The following is a 6000-nucleotide window of genomic DNA, read 5'->3' as shown; positions in this document are numbered from 1 at the left end:
CTGGTGGATCCATGTCATGATGTAGATTCATTAATGCCTAATTTGAGCTAAGTCTCCAGTAATGGTTTTTTTTCATTCACAAATCCTACAGAAACTGAATATCTGTGAGGTCTTTGCTTTCTTGCTAAATTTGTTTTGAAACTTGTCAATATACTCAAACCTCATGGAAAGGAACAAAAAGAATTATAATGCAACCACAGTTTTTTTTTTCCTGTGTTTCACTTCATATCACCTGAAGCCTACTGGACCAAAAAAATCTCACATTTTAGGTAAAACATAGAGGGTTTTTTTTCTTGAATGGACTTTCAAGGACTAAGGTTTCACAGCAAACTATCACGAATTCCCTAACTCTGCTCTCAAGCCAGCCTTTGTCATGACAGGCTTCACTCAGAGGTTAAAGAGAATTGCATTTCTGTTAGTCCAAACACCTAAGGGACATTGGTGACAAGAGACATCCCTGGCCCAGGGAATGGCAGAGAGCAGCACTGTGTCACAGAGGGGTGACTGCTGACATCCTGGGCAAATCCTGATTTTAAACCATTTGTCACCAGGAGATCTCCAAGCAACACGAAAAAGGACTGAGTTTGGCACTCCTATCCATATGTGGAGAGAGGAAAAGCCAACACAGAAGTGGAGTCCCCACCTGCCAGGCTGTGCACTGTGATATTCTGAATTTTCCTGTAAAAATGAATTTCCTTGCTTGTGAACTTGCTAGAAGCTGTGAATGTGCCTTTCAAAAGGCAGATTTGGAGGAGCTCTTGGATTGAAGTAGTGTCACTGTTGAACCCCTAGCAGAGAGAAGTCCAGGTTCTCAGCGTGGCATAAAAAGAGATTTTATTAATTAATTCCAACTTATACAGACTTTCAAAAGTCACCCAGATTGGTGAGTTCGAAACCTCCCCCTAGGCCCATTGGCCAGGCCTGAGCTGTCCACATCTCGAAAAACTGTTTTAATAACATCCAAACTTTATTTTTGTTTATAAAAACACAAGAAGAAGAGAGAAAGAATTTTCATGAGAATGGTCTTTGCTGGCCACATAGCAGAATTAAAGTGATTGAAAATTACATGACATTTGTAAAGCCCATATCCTCTCTTATTTATCCATTGTCTCTGCCATGCCTAAATCCAGGAACAAACACCTTCAGCTCCCCATTTTGGGGACACAATGCTCTATGGGGTGAAGCTCTCTTTTCTGGAGAGTTCCTCTGTGGATTTCCCCTGCAGGAGATCTGAAAAGTCACAGAACCTTTGGGTTTCTGATCTCTCTGCTGTGCCTTTGAAGGAGGGATGGAATCAATAAGTTTCAAACCAGGAATAGCTTGCTAAGTGGGTCTGGCATCCCTAGCAGTATTGGATATAGGCAAAGTGACATTCTGCATCTCTCATCTCTGTGAGGTGTGTCAGATTATTAATGGGCCTTAGGGCATTAGGGCTGTGCAAACTCACTGCTTGTCACTCTGGGAACTTGGAAACTGGAAATAAGGCATCAGTGAGAACAGATCTGAATATTTTATGGCTCCTGATGGGTTCTTAAGGATGATGGACACCTTTTGCACAGCACAGAGGGACCTGAAAGCTGCAGCCAGTGGTGAAGAACTAAGAGATCTTCTCTCACTCCTCCAGGAGAATGGCTGATGTGGTTAAACAGAGACAAAACCAGTGAAATATTGCCTTGGCCACCACAGCCAAGTGGGCTTTGGGCCTGGTCTGACTCCACATTCACTTTCCTTCTCATTTGGTGTAGAGCTCATTTGCTCAAGATTTGCTGAACTGAAGTTATTTTCCCTCTGCCCCTCTCTCTTGCAACAGATGGATCGCAGCAAAGAGTGAGGAAAAATCCCCACAACACCTTATATCTGCAGGAGACATCAACACCAAGCAAACTCTGCTCATCTCCTCTGTTCACCTCCTCCTGTTCACTCTCAGTTTCCAGTCCTGCTGGAATTAGAAGAATTGTTTAATTCATTTTCTCAGCAGCTTTCATGCTGGTTGTTCACCCAGAAACACACCAGGAATGGATAAACAAGCTCAGTCACAACCTGATTTATGGGAGATTCTAGTAGCCAACACTGAACAGATTTAAAGCCTCATTTAAAGGCCTTTTAAATGCCATTTGAAGTTTTCCATTGATGTCACTGGGGGTTTGTATTAGCCCTCTAAAATGTGAGATATGTGCAGGGTTTTTCAGGAAAAGAGTTGGGTTTTTCCCCCTCAGATTGAGAAAGTTCTTCTTTCCTCCTTGGCCACACAAGATATCTGTTAGTTGCTTGTTTGTGTGTGTGCTCAGCCAAGTCTTTGGGCTTCATGATGGATAAACCCTTTAGGAAGAGGCTAATTTCTGCAGGAAAAATTGAAAATACTTCCATTTGTTTTGCTAGCATGCTTCTCAAAAAGAGAGCAAGGATTAGTAACAATAACAGCATGAATTGTGAGGCTTGTTGCACTTCTTCTTATTATTATTGCTATGTTGTGGCAAAAAGCACAGAGAATTTTCTTTTGCTGACCTCTGTGATTGTTGTTCATACAGATGTGCCTGATACAAAGCAGAAATTTGTTCTTTTTCTTCAAATTCCATGAACTTATAACTGTAATGAGTAAGTGCTTAAATTAAAGGAAGATTAAAAATGTTTGTTGAATGTGGTTTGTACCCTTGGATGCCAAAATTAATTACGTGTTGAAAATACAGCTATCTGCTGGAAATTGCAGGAATAATAGATATGAGGCATTCCTAATAAACTAAAACCCCTCGGGCTCTGAACTCTCCACCTCTGCAATAAAAGACAGAGAATTTAGTTTTTCTATCCCAAATCTACCTGCTTGTTGTTTTCGTGAAAAAAGATGCCATTTTGAGCTGCAGAGGAATGAATTCCAAGGAGTCTCAATTCTAGAGTTTACTATAAATTAAAATATCATAAGAATCATTTACAAGAAATAGTCTGCAGGTTATTATTCTATAATTTTAGACAGGCAAGCTGTCAGTTATTACAGTGACCTAATATTTGGCTCTCACTTTTGCTGCAAAACTGGAATTCTCTGTGCTATTTTACCACAAAATAAAAATAAATTAATAAAAAAAAAAATAACAACATGCCTCACAATTCATGCTGTTATTGTTATTAATTCTCACTGACTTTTTGAGATGCATGCTAATAAAACAAAAGGAAGTATTTTCAATTTTTCCTGCAGAAATGAGCCCATTCCTAAAGGGTTTAGCTGCCATAAAGCACTTGAATACCATTCCTGGTGATTCATGAGTATTGAGTGTGTGAATATATAAATATACATTGCATAGGTAAGGACATATATCAGAGCTTTGTGCATGAAATTAGAGCTCCTTTTTGAAATGAAATTATAGTTCCTGAACAGTTATGATTCTTATAAAAGAATAGTTAAGGATCCTTTAAAAGAGTTTTCCCATCTAATGGAGGGAGAGCTGTGTCTAAATACTAAATCCAATACAATCTTGCAGTATCAGGCAGTGATACAAAAAACACTGGGATTTGAAAAGAAAGATGGATGATAATTCTTGCTAATAAAAATTTTACTGCTAAAAATTCTTAAAACTGAGTTACTTCTTCAAGCCTCACTAATTGCTGCAAAGGAAAGTCAGACAGGCACACCATATTCCTTATTTATGGGTATGAAATACTTTCACGTTAAGACAACATTAATCTGAATTTCCTTAAACATATCTTATTATCTGAGTCTCAGACAAAGCTGACATGAAATTCACAGATTCTGAATTTTTTCCCACAAGCTTAAACCTAAAGTAATACCTTCAGCTTTTATGTAGTTGTTGCAAAAAAAACCCTCAAAGCAGCTCCCTCCTCTTTATCAAAAAAAAGCTGTTATCTTTGGAATTAATCTCACAGCCTGCATAGAATTAATCCTATTTCAGTAAGCCTTGGTATATGTATTTATATGATCATACCTGCTTTTTTCAGGCATCAGTGGATTGCTTGTGGAATTAACTCCCTGGCAGAGTTTACAGCAGTGTGTAGTGTGAGATGTTTATTAAGCTGCAGTGTGATATTCACAAGGATGTTATAGAAAAACAACATATTGATCTCACCCACACTCTGCATTCTGCTTCCAAATCTTTGCAAGCTCCCAAATAAGCCAGTCAGTGAAAATGGTGGCTTTAAGGTATTATGGAAAATGAAATTGAAAAAAAAAAAAAAAAAGAAAAGAAAAACCAAAGTGAAAGCTCTCTTAGATGAAATAGGATAACATTTTTATGACATTCATTGGTGGTTCTTTCAGCCAGAATATACTGAAGCCTATTGGGTTTCTTGGCCAGGATTTAGCTGTTAGCAAACACATTTGGGAGATAATGACTCCAAATCTACCACTGTGCATATGCTGTGGGATTGCCTCATACTTTTTGGGAGAAAAGTTATTAGAGGAATGACACTGACTGTGGGCTCTCAATTTTAGTAGCTTTTTCATGCACAGTATTTGCCATTTATGTCCACTGAATAAACAGCGAATAGAGACAGTTCCAGAGGGTAAAAATTGCAGACAAAAATATATGTATATACATATAAACAGGAAAAAGAAATCAACCATTGGGTTGTACATGAGCTCAGAGCTTTGCTGGGTATCTCAAAATGTTAAAAACCAAACTGAATCACAACACACAGACACACAGAAATATCCTCTTTTATTAGGACAGTGAATGCCATGGATTTTACAGGTCTTACTTCTGATTCCCTGGTGGGATTCATTATCTCTGGTGGAGGATTTGGGCTCCAGGAGCTTTGCTAACAATGTGCCATTTAGACATTCAGTGTTGTAGAGGAGAAAAGCAAAGTCAGACAGAGTTATTTCAATCTTGTGGGGTTGTCAGTGTTTAGACAGGTTTTGTTTGTGCTTTGTAGCCTCTTTGGGATGTGTCACATAACCTCTCATTCTGAAATAACTTTTTGTGGAATTTTATTTAACAGAATCATTTTATCATTGCCATTGTCACAAAGGAGTGTCCATCCTGCAAAGTTTTATTCATAGTAGTTGGGGAAAAAAAAAAAAAAAGAAAAGTATTGAGCTTTAAAAAAGACTTTTCCAGTCCCCAGATTAAAGTCATTTTCAGAAGATATAAGTGGCATTATGCCCACTAAGTCCAGGTAAAGTCCCATTGAAATCAGAGCTCTGAGCCTCAATGAGATGGGCAGCTGCATAAAAAAATAAAATCCAATCTTGATAAAAGTGAAAGACATTTCATGGGGAGATGATGAACACCCAACTACTGTGCACAGATATTAAGGAAGCAGCTGCAGTTTGGCATTTACCAGAACAACTTTCACTTGCAAAATGAACCAATTGGATAAATAAAATCAGCAGGAAGGAAAGCCACAAAATGTAGGTGTGTCAGAAGGAAATCTGAAACAGCAGTTGTGACAGGAGAAGAGACAGAACTCAGCTGGGCCAAAGAGCTGCAAAGAGCTTTTTGACAGCAGGAATTATGAAGGAATAATTTCCCACAGCACTATCTGTGAGTGTATATACATAAATGAGTATACCTATTTATTTATGCATACCTAAAACCAGGATTTTTTTTTAAAGGTCTGTTATATGTTGCACTAGCAGTGCATAAAAGTTTTAGGAAAGAGTCCAAGTTTATCCGAAGAAATTCAGTCCCAATTCAAATCCATTTGCAACTTGAACTTTTCTGCTCTTCACCATGGAGACATTCATGGGTAATAGCCTCTCAGATAATCAAATCCAAACTATTGTATTAAATAAACTCAAAATTAATAACCAGAAGGCCCCAGAAGTGAATTAAAAGGAGCAATGTGTTAAGAACACTGAAATGAAGGGGAAACTTAGCAGAATTAAGGAAGAAAGATAAGTAAAAGAAAGAACATTTTGGTGCTTTTTTGTGCAAAGTTCCCAGCAACCTCTATCTGTTGGTTTAAGGCTGAAATCAATTTCTCTATATTGGGACATGCCTTGCATGGAGCCAGCAGCACAGGGAATCCATAACCTCCTGCACAGTAATT

Source organism: Lichenostomus cassidix, chromosome 1Ab (genome assembly GCF_008360975.1).
Source record: "Lichenostomus cassidix isolate B80296 chromosome 1Ab, HeHo_3.0, whole genome shotgun sequence".
Lineage (NCBI taxonomy): Eukaryota > Metazoa > Chordata > Aves > Passeriformes > Meliphagidae > Lichenostomus > Lichenostomus cassidix.
This window is presented reverse-complemented; position numbering follows the sequence as displayed.